We start from the raw sequence: 11,731 nt of genomic DNA on the forward strand, positions 1-11,731 counted from the left end.
TAATATAATTTGACCCATATCGGCTATTGCACGAAAACTAGTTTCATGAGCCGTACCGTGTGCGCAAATAGGCGAAACGGTTAACCATAAGTGTCCTACGCTTATTTCCTAAGTCAATATGCCTTAAAAGTATTTTGGTATCAGTAGGATACCTTCCGTAATGCCCGTAACGAGTTTAAGTTAATATTATGCCCCGTAGGGGCTTTTCGGTCATTTTAAAGTCTTTAAAAAGGCTTTTCGAGTTCTACAGGAATTCTGAGTTTCCCGAACAGCTTATAAAGCTTAAAATACTTTATTTATTATTTAAAATCAGTAGCAACTGGAATCGGGTCAAAAGACCTTGTAGAACTCCCGTTTTGGCCAAAAAGGGCATATTCGGTATTTACCGAACCGTAGCCATAACCGCAGGTTATGAGTATGGTAAAAATTATTAAAAATCTTTAAAATTCCCAAAATATTATTTTACCACAGTGGGTAAGAGTTTTGGTGACGAAAACTTGGGTTAGATGGGCGTTATGCTAATTGCGCCGTTAATTACAAAACTTTCTTAAAAGTGCGCCTTTTAGCATAACTCTCATTCTAGGCCTCGGATTGACGTGAAACTTTAAGGACATGCTTATAATTTAACAAGCAAGGTTTTGGTCCGTTCACGTGTCCAAAATACTCGTTTTAATTTTAAAAGGCCGTTACGGTCAACTTTTAGGCGAATGACGGAAATACGTAAAAGACTCGGATAACTCATGAACCGACCACAGAGGCGTATACCATCATGTGACCTGGTCCTAAGAGAGTCCTAAGGTATATTTATACCTCACTAAAACGGGTCAGAACTGAAGTCAAAGCAAAAGTCAAACTTTTGCGACATTCGGCTCCGAACCGGTTCTATATAGTAAATGATCGATTCAAACGAGCGCAAACAGGTTTATATACTTATTATCATGTTTTATGATTGTCAAAACAGGTTCCATAACATATACATTACAGATTATGCATAAATCGCTAAAATAGCTTTCTGTTGACTTTTTAACCGCACGTTTGACTCGATAATTGACATAGTTAGAGTGGTGATCAGGGGGAACCATTTTAGAGGTTTAATACCCACATAAATACCAACTCATAACCATTTTTGATTCGTCATAAGACTGAATCATTTGCGAGTTATTGAAATGACAACCGTTAGTTACGACGGTTGAGTTTGTACTCTAAAACTATGGAAATGTATGACCAAGATGAGCATGAACGACTTACAGAAGTTAACTCTTGATTAGAGAACAGAGGAGAATGCTAGGGAGCTCTTGGAATGATCAGATGGAAGTGTTTGAGTTGTGTGAATGTTGTAACTACAACATGGCTATTTATAGTGCATTTTAGGCTCCAAGATCATTCCACATTGCCCTACAACTGGTCATGGATGATGGGCAGGTGTCCCTAAGAGTTATGGGTCGTGTAGGGGGCGCCCATGCTCCATTAATTGGTGTTTGATCGTTCAAAAGCTCCAAAAGGCAAGAAACTACAAAGTTTCTGCATCTGGGCACTTTACGCGGCCCGCATGGGAGTTCCCATGCATTTTAATGCGGGTCGCCTAAAGATCAAATATCAGTTGCGTATTTGAGGTGGCTCGCGGCCCGCCTCAACTTAACTATAACCTTCATACGGGTCGCGAGAGGTTAAAATTTCAGAATTTTAAAATCTTTTGTTATGATTACAGAATCTGGCCATTAATAACGAAATCTTTCGTAATGATTTACCTGACCTTTCGGGTTTGAAGGGGTAACTTTGCGGTTTGGCCCTCGGTTATTTACCGATAGGGGCCTCGTGTTAATTACCCGCATTATTAAGTCCCCGGTTTATTTATTAATTATATTGGAAAGCCTTAACTTTCACTGTTGACGCTTTTAACCCTTCTTCTACGAATTCGATCGTAACTTTCTCGTTTCATATCGAAACTTCGCGAAATTCATATATATTATTTTAGTGAGGGTATAATACCGTTACAAAGTCTTTGGAACGTTAAAGGGTCACTCAGAGGTATTATTAAACATGTTGACACAGTTAACTCCTGTAGTTTGTAATCTCTCACTTTCTTCCGCGTTTTGTTTTTGTACGATCTATAATTTATTCGCTTGAAGGTTTAAGCATTATTTAGGGATACTATACAGTATATTTACCCTTGTTGACATTTATAACCCTCGAATTTATATACTTTCAAGGTTTGTCAAAATTAGTCCTTTATTTAATATAGATGCCACGTGTAAACAAATGACACGTGTTAACACATCATTGGACACAAAAATTCGAGGTGTTACATTTTGGCGGCTTTGATATTTGGTTTGGTTATGTTTGCGAATGTAGTTGCTATATATCGTGATGCATACGCATATTTAAGAGAAACCCGTCTCCTCGTGCTTGAGTTTTATGATGTCGATGGAGCCAAACTTTGTATAAAACGATTGTTTATTCAAACATTTTTTGTTAAGTGCGAGAAAACTTGCTTCAGCACGATGTTTGTAATATATGGTTGTACTAAAGAATCATATTGTTGTTGAATTCATAGGCTTGCACGTTGACGCGCATTGAGAATACCTGTTTTTGAATGATCGGTTACACTGTATCGAGTCTTTTTCAAAGCGAGTCAACAAAACCATCAACTTTTTGGAAAACATACCTCCCACACCAATACAATCGCATAATGCCTGGATTAAACTGAAAGCCATCCGACCCATACAAACACAAAGATAACAAGAATAATAATCTTACCAAATATCAACGTTAATGGTCAGAATTACAAAAGTTTTTTAATTCCCAAACCACCGCAGCCAATGAAACCTGTTTGGTATGCACGATAACATAAAAAACAAAATTCATACTTCAAAATATCAGCTAGTTTTCTGGATCACAAATTCTCTGTGAATATTTGCTTTCGAAAGAAAAATCTTCACAACATATGTTTGTCTAAGGAAGCTTGATTGTCCGTTTTTGTTTCTTGCTTTTCTCCATTTTGAAACCGCATTCCCAATTCTTCACGCGACTTTCCTTATAGGTCTTCATGTGTCACATTACAAATACTCCATATCAATGCCATTTTCCTTTGTTGCTTAAGCTAACTTTATTTTTTGAGGTTTCACAGATTCTCTGTCTTTCCATTTTGCGTGACCGACTGATTTCAAGTAGACTATACACATGTGATCTGTTTCAACAAAGAACATCCATAAACACAAATTACTGCTACACTAACTTAAAATAATAATAAAATAACCATTAAAGTTACTTAAAAAAGGACACTCGACCGATACGAAAGACAGTGAAGCATCTTCAAGGAAAAAAACTTTGTCAAAAATCAAAACCAAGGCTGCACTTAAGAAGCTAAAACACTGCTAATCTCGCAAGATGCTGAAACAGTGTCGAGATGCTTGAATGAACAAGGTTAACTAAAATCTATACATACAAGGCCTAAAGTCCATACAAAACATCACTACAATCTTGATGGATAATAAAAAAAAGCATAAATGCCTAAAATGTAACCAGATATCCTTGCATGTTGGAAATAAACAGTTTATACAACTGTGCAGTAGTTTTTACTAATTAACATAAGCCTCTAATATAGTAAACAACATAACAGTAAGCATGGATTACTTGAAAAGTCTAATAAGTAATAAAACCCTATAAACCATTTAATAAGAAAAAATATTCATCATATTACACAAACTTACCAAAATAAAAAAATAATATTTAGAGGGAAAAAAATGTTTCTGGGCAAACCATAGCAAAAGAGCACCCAATTTGACCCATAACCCAACCTATTTATTCTGCCACTTCGTAAAACAAAACATTTATTTAGAAGATTTTACAAAAGTTTGTGATCATATTTCACAAACATGCTATTTCTAAAAATTAAAATAAAAAATAGAAACAAAAACATGCTTCAGGGTCAATTCATAGAAAATAGTGTACTAGTTTTAACCCAAAACAGGCCCGTTTATTTTGCCACTTACCTTCCAAAAACGTTTATTCAGAAGATTTTACAGAAGTTTGAAATCATATTTCACAAGTTTATTACCCAACCAGTCAACAAGTGGCAAACACCCGTAACCCAACCCGTTCTGCTGGGTCAAATATTAAGAGTGTTACCTGCTTGGTTTTAAAAAGCGACAGGCGCACAAAAGCGACAAGGTCTAAAATTGAGACGCGAAGCGCAAACTGCAAAAGCGGTGGGCTTTTTGTACCCGAGGCGCAAGGTGTTTATATAATTTTTTTATGTATCCCATACAAATCCCATAGGTTTTTAGCTTCTTTTAACCAAAATATAGCTATAAATAAGGCTTTTATACTATTTTACTTACATGTACAAGTCAAAAAACCCAGGGTACAACTTTTTTCTGCAAAAAAATGCCTCAAGTACATGAGGCGCGCGCCTCAGGCCAAAAATCCCCCAAAAAACCCAAAAATCTGCGCATTTTGGGCGCTTCTTGTAATTACACAAGGCACTGAGCGAAAAAGCCCCAGAAGCTGCGCCTTGATGCGCCTCGCGCCTAGGCGGGCCTCAGGCACGCTTTCTAAAACGAAGGGTACCATACCGATCATTTTCGGTACCTGTATCGGTACCCATTTTTCCCGTTTTTGGGACCGGTACAGTTATTTTGATTGATTTACTAGTAAATACTTGTATTGTACACCGGTACACATTATTGTCGTCTTCAGTCCGGTACCCATGTTCATTCCTCGTAGATATGATTTACACATGTGTAAAATTTCATATTTATGCTTATTTCTTTTAAGTACTATGGTTTACACATGTGTAAACCTTTACATATATGATTTACACATGTGTAAACTTTCGTATTTATGCTTATTTTTTTAATTATTATGACTTCAGATGTGTAAACCTTCATATATATGATTTACACATGTGTAAACTTTCTTATTTATGCTGATTTTTTAAAGTATTATGATTTACACATGTGTAAAAACATATGGAAATCCTGAGACTGACCGAAACGCTATACCAACACACTTCCCGAGTTAATCCCAGCGTCAATATGCGTTAAACTCGTACACATTTTTATCAATAAACAAAAGTAACAATAACATATAGTTAAAAACAATTCATCAACTTGTAATCCTAAAAACTTAGTTGACCCATGAACATAAGACACTATCTCTATACTCAAATAAACCCAGTCTTTTAGTGTGCCGCTTTGTTCAACGAGAAACCCTAAGCAAGATTAGTATAAAAAAGCACTGGCAATAGATTATCAAATCGTGAATTGTTACTGATAGACGTTGCATAAGTTATGAAAAGTGCATTGGTATAAATAATGATATGATAGCGTGATCGGAACTCAACCAATTCTCTCAACATTCATAACTAAAATTCACATCAATTCCAAGCAAACCTAAAAATTTTAGACTTAAATTCAGTCATAGAAACCCCAATTCCACCAATATTCTATATACATAACTAAAATTTACATCAATGTCCAAACAAACCTAACAATTTCATACTCAAATCTGGTTATAGAAACCCTAATTCAACCAATTCTCCATATACATAACTAAAAATCACATAAACGTCCAAACAAAACTAACAATTTCATACATAACTAACATAAACCAAATAATCACAAACCTAAAGAAGACGAGCAAAGTTTCTTCGCTTATAACCTTAGCCAACGAAATAATCATACTTCAAACCATCAATCAGATCTAAATCACAACAAAAACCAACACCTGAATAAGAAGAGAAAAGTTTTTTCGCTTATTACATCAGCCAACCGTTCATAATCAGTTAAATCGAAGATGATCTAAATCGAATCCAAATTGGGCGAGATTGATTCTTCGTATTCCTCTTTTGATTTTTGAAATGTCCAGCATCGTGGTTTAGAAATTTGAAGGGTTCTTTTACAGAGATGCTATTGAAGGATTTTGATGGGTTTTTTGAGTTTTATGTTTTGACAATAATGCCCCTTTTGTCTTTTACTTTAACTTTTCTCCTCATTTAAATCTCCTCTAATCTTAGCCCTTAATTTACGATGATCTATGGATGTAAATTGTTCCTAGTGTTCTCACAAAAATGAGTGTTCTCAAGATAACCCTCCCCTATATATATATATATATATATATATATATATATTGATGTGCGTGAAGTGTGTTATATATTTTAGGTGTATATTTTAAGGCCTTTTACACTTTTTAGCCAAGTTTTAAATTTATAAAACACGATATTTACTAACACTAAACACACATATGGGCAAGTGCACCCATCGTGGACGTAGTATAGTGTTGGTAAGATACCGAGGTCGTCCAAGGACACAAGAGCTTTTAGTACCGGTTTATCCTCAACGTCTAATCAAATCAAAATGTTAGAAAAAAGATTTTTAAACTAAGAAAATAAAACTAACTAAAATGCTGAAAATAAAAATAAAAGTAAAAACAGATAGACAAGATGAATCACTTGGATCCGACTCGTGTGTTAGTATAACCCTTGATTATTTTCGCACTTTTGCACTTATTTAAGAGATTATCTTAGTTATTGTAGTAGGCCCCTCTTTTGAAGGTGACGTTACCCTCAACCCAGTAGTTTGAGTCAGCAAGGATACAATCCTAAAGGGTCAGATTATTGAAAGATAATTAATTAAGTTATTAATGCATAATGTGGTAGGCCCCTCTTTTGAAGGCGACGTTACCCTCGGCTAAGTAGTATGAGTCAGCAGGGATACAGTCCTAAGTAGCCGGGTTAAAGTTTTAATAGTAGTTTAACTTATGAGGGGGTCAAAGAGTTTGGACCCCCGCCATCCAATACCTTTGGGTATTGAAGGAGGTCCTACTAAATTTGACCCAGGTCCTTTGCAGGATCTATACACTGAACAATGGAAAGACTCTTACCAAACCGTTCCTTTAACCCCCGACCAGGTAGCCAACATACCTCCATATAGACCGTGGAGATATGAATGGTGAAAATCTTTTATTTTATATAGACAGTAAAATAATGCCAAGACACCACGGACAAACGATAAGGAAAACTCACCTTCAACATAAGAAACTAGTAATTAAAGTCATTAATACAAAACCAATTAAAAAGTGCAAAAGGTTAAATATAAAAAGTATTACACTAAACACTTGTCTTCACCAAGTGATGTAAGAGACTTAGGCAAACATGGCCTTTGATTGTCAAGAACTCTTACGATCAATCTTGGATCCCGAGACGACTCACACACTCTATGATGGATAATGGATGATGGTGGTGGATGATGGTGTTATGGTGGTGGTGGGTGGTGGGTGAAGTGTGAGAGAGGTGGTGTGCCAAGGGATGAGTTGAAATGGCTCCAAGCACTCCTATTTATAGGCTGAACAGAAGCCTGGGCATGGCCCCGTGTCCGCTGGGCACGGCCCCGTGCCTGTCTGACTCTCTCTCTTCATTAATTGTAATTCGCAATTACAATAAATGCGCCTGCAGCACTCTGACCACGCCCCCGTGTCCGTTGGGCACGACCCCATGGTGGGCAGTAGAAGCTTCTATAGGTTTGTCTTTTCTGCTGCTTCTTGGGCACGGCCCCGTGCTCGCTGAGCATGGGGCGTGTTCAGTCTTCTGACTTCTTTGTTTTGCTTGGGAAGATGCTGTCGGGAGGGTCGGCATATCACTTTTGTTCCTTTTCTTGTAATTATGTTAGATTTTGCTGTCTTTTTGCTTCTTTTATTATTTTGAGCTCATTTAATCCTGAAAATACAAAAGGAAGACAAAAGCGCACTTTTTCCAACATTAGTACTAAAAATGGGTTAGTTTTAAGCCATCATTGATGTAATTTATATGCTGCATTTTGTGCACATCATATATATATATATGGGTTATTAATAAACCATTGACTCATCTGTTTTGAATGCTGAAATGAAACTGCTCAGTCATTAATGTCTGGAAGCTCAGTCGTTAATGCTGAAATGAAACTAAAATGAAGCGTTCCAATAGAGTTTTGTGTAAGGCTTGTTATTAGGACTTTGCAAAATTCAAGATTTTATCATCCCCCCACACTTAATTTACACATTGTCCTCAATGTGTCCCAAAAATAAGTTTTTAGGTTGATTGAATGTGTAAAATGGTGTTAAAAGCAAAATTTTATGTTACTGGCAAGCTGGACACGGCCCCGTGGTGACCGGGCACGGCCCCGTGTTCAGGTGCCAGTAACAAAAATTAAAGAAAAGAGACAGAAGCCTGGACACGGGGGCGTGTTTAGCGAACCGTGTCCAGTTACCTGAACTGGGCAATTTTCTGCATGGTGTTCAGCACGGGGCCGTGTTGGCTGGACACGGCCCATGCTGAGCTTACTGTAAGGAAGAAATTGTTGTCGGATGGCCCTGTTTTCGTGCATGGGACTATGTTTCTCGTTTCCCTTGTTATCCTTGACCATCCCGAGTGTGTTTTATTTCTGCAAATTAAAACTAAAAGATTAAACTAACCTAAGCATAGTTCCGCGGAATGCCTCCGTGGTGCGCCACGTTTATAAGGGTCCTTGGCTAGACCCAAGGTGAGGTTATATGTTTTCCGAGCGGGATGTTTTGCATCCCATGTTGCACCATCGGAGAGCATCATCCAAACTTGAATCAATAACCTTCATGTAATTGACCGGGTCATCGTCCTCTATTCTCTTCCCAACCCTGAACTTTACTTCATTATCCCCATATTTTAAAGTGAGGGTTCCGTCATTCATGTCCACCACTGCTTGTGCGGTGGCTAGAAATAGTCTCCCTAGTATGAGGGGGACTTCGGTGTCTTCTTCCATATCAAGTATGACAAAGTCGGCCGAGCAGACGAAATTGTCGACCTTGACTAGTAGATTTTCAGCGACACCTTGCGGGAATTTGACGGATCGATCAGCAAGTTGTATACTCATCTTTGTAGGACTCGTTTTTCCCAAGCCGAGTATTTTAAACATTGATGCGGGCATGAGGTTAATGCTAGCCCCAAGGTCGGCTAGTGCATTACGAACGGGGGAGTCCCCGATCGAGCAAGGAATTGTGAAGCTTCCGGGGTCAATTTTCTTTTGGGGGAGTCTGTTGAGTACGAGGGCGGAGCATTCTTCGCCTAAGTTAACTAATTGCAATGTTTCAATTTTCCTTTTATGAGTGAGGAAGTCCCTCATGAATTTTGAGTATTTAGGCATTTGGGTTAGGACGTCAATGAAAGGAATGTTGACATGCAATTGTTTTAGTAGACTTTCGAATTTTGCGAATTGCTCATTGGTCTTTTGACGGATTAACCTACCGGGGTACGGAACCGGAGGAGCCTTGGTGGGCTCTGGTGATGGAGGAGTAACCTTCTCTTGTTGGGGCGGTGATGCGATCTCCTCAGTAAGCGGTGGCCCTTCCGTGGTTCCCACGGTATGGTTCCGTAGAGTGATGAGATGAACTTGTGCCTTTGGGTTTGTTTCGGTATTACTTGGTAACACGCCTTGCTGTCTCTCAGAGAAATTTTGAGCTAGTTGATTTATTTGTTTTTCGATGTTTTGTATACTAGCTTGTTGATTTCTAAAATTTGATTCTAATTGTAGAAACCTATCCGAGTTTTTCTTTTCAGTGTCGGAGATGAGGCGAGATATAGTATCTTCAAGCCTTTCTCGTCCACCTTGTTGTTGAGGGAAATTTTGTGACTCATTTCTTGGTTGTTGAAAGTTTGTTCGTTGATTTATGTTTTGTTGGTTACTACTATTGCCGGGTTCTCTCCAACCAAGGTTAGGGTGGTTGCGCCATCCTTGGTTGTAGGTGCCCGTTGGAGGACCCGACGGCCTAGGTCTATTATCAATGTAGTTTACCGATTCTGGTTGATCATCTATTTCTTTCATACAACTCCAATTTTCATGTGGCCCACCATACCCTTCACAAGCCATAACCGAGACTGCTTTTGTCATCTCTAACTTTTTAATTTTAGAAGAAAGGGCCTCGATTTGGGCTTGTAAAGAGGTGCTTTCATCAACCTTATCGGTTCCCGGGGCAATAGATTTATTGCCTCGGGGAGTGTGCCACTGGAAATTGGTTTGAGCAATTTCCTCAATTTGATTATATATTTCATGCGGGCCGCGATTACCTAAAAGTCCCCCGGAGTTAGAGTCAAGTGTTTGTCTTGTGTGTGGCAACAACCCATTATAGAAAGTGGATACTTGTTGCCATATTGCAAGACCGTGATGAGGACACTTTCGCAATAGCTCCTTGAACCTTTCCCAAGTTTCATATAAGGATTCCCCGTCCTGTTGTGAATATGTATTAATTTCAGTCATTAATTTAGCCATTTTAGCGGGAGCGAAATACTTATATAGAAATTTTTGGGCTAGTTCATCCCAGGTGTTTACCGATCCTGCTGGGAGGGCGTTAAGCCAAGCTTTCGCTCGGTCTTTTAGTGAAAAAGGAAACATTCGGAGGCGGATGGCGTCATTTGATGCTCCATTGATCCGAAAGGTATCACATATTTCTAAGAAATTAGTAATATGTAGATGGGGATCCTCGTCCGCAAGCCCATGGAAGGTTGCAGAGTTTTGAAGCATCTGTATCAAATGTGGCCGAAGTTCGAAGTTATTGGCTTCGACATTCGGTGCATTGATAGCGGCGCCGAGATTACCCACGGTGGGTCGTAGATAATCCATGAGGGTACGTTGGTCCGCCATTGGAAGTGGGTTCCCCGAAACCTTCTCTTGGTTTTTAGCTTTTAGTGTTTTTCTAAGAAAGCGTTCGGGTTCTTCTAGAGGTTCTTTTATGTCTTTATTAGAACTGGAGCTCATACACTATGTAGAGGTGACGTCTGGTTCCAAGTCCTGCAACAAGAACAGAAAAGAATGTTGGTCAGAAAGTTCACCACGGCCCCGTGCTCGGTGAACACGGCCCGTGGTCGGAGTTACAGTGATTGTTTTCCGGATCCCTGTTACTGGAGAGTTGGACACGGCCCCGTGTTGCACCGACACGGCCCCGTGGTCAGCATTCTGTAACTCGGAAAACTAAAAACTGCCAGTAACACTGCTGGGCACGGCCCGTGTCCGACCAGGCATGGCCCGAGCTGAGCTCTGCAGAAGCTGAAAAACTAAGAAAATCCTAAAAAATAAAAAGAAATAAAAAATTGATTAGGCCGTTGATTCCTAACTTTCTTAAAATCCTTGTGTCCCTGGCAACGACGCCAAAAACTTGATGTGCGTGAAGTGTGTTACATATTTTAGGTGTATATTTTAAGGCCTTTTACACTTTTTAGCCAAGTTTTAAATTTATAAAACACGATATTTACTAACACTAAACACACATATGGGCAAGTGCACCCATCGTGGACGTAGTATATTGTTGGTAAGATACTGAGGTCGTCCAAGGACACAAGAGCTTTTAGTACCGGTTTATCCTCAACGTCTAATCAAATCAAAATGTTAGAAAAAGATTTTTAAACTAAGAAAATAAAACTAACTAAAATGCTGAAAATAAAAATAAAAGTAAAAACAGATAGACAAGATGAATCACTTGGATCCGACTCGTGTGTTAGTGTAACCTTTGATTATTTTCGCACTTTTGCACTTATTTAAGAGATTATCTTAGTTATTGTAGTAGGCCCCTCTTTTGAAGGTGACGTTACCCTCAACCCAGTAGTTTGAGTCAGCAAGGATACAATCCTAAAGGGTCAGATTATTGAAAGATAATTAATTAAGTTATTAATGCATAATGTGGTAGGCCCCTCTTTTGAAGGCGACGTTACCCTCGGCTAAGTAGTCTGAGT

General features: G+C 38.6%; 1 non-coding gene across 1 annotated transcript; it reads left to right on the forward strand.

Moving 5' to 3' along the window:
- The first annotated feature begins 10,161 nt into the window (after positions 1 to 10,161).
- Positions 10,162 to 10,268, forward strand: LOC118488521. The gene has a single exon (XR_004885065.1). It is a non-coding gene; the product is annotated as a small nucleolar RNA R71 (small nucleolar RNA).
- Positions 10,269 to 11,731: the final 1,463 nt, after the last annotated feature.

This window comes from Helianthus annuus, chromosome 16, assembly GCF_002127325.2.
Source record: "Helianthus annuus cultivar XRQ/B chromosome 16, HanXRQr2.0-SUNRISE, whole genome shotgun sequence".
NCBI classification, from domain to species: Eukaryota; Viridiplantae; Streptophyta; class Magnoliopsida; order Asterales; family Asteraceae; genus Helianthus; species Helianthus annuus.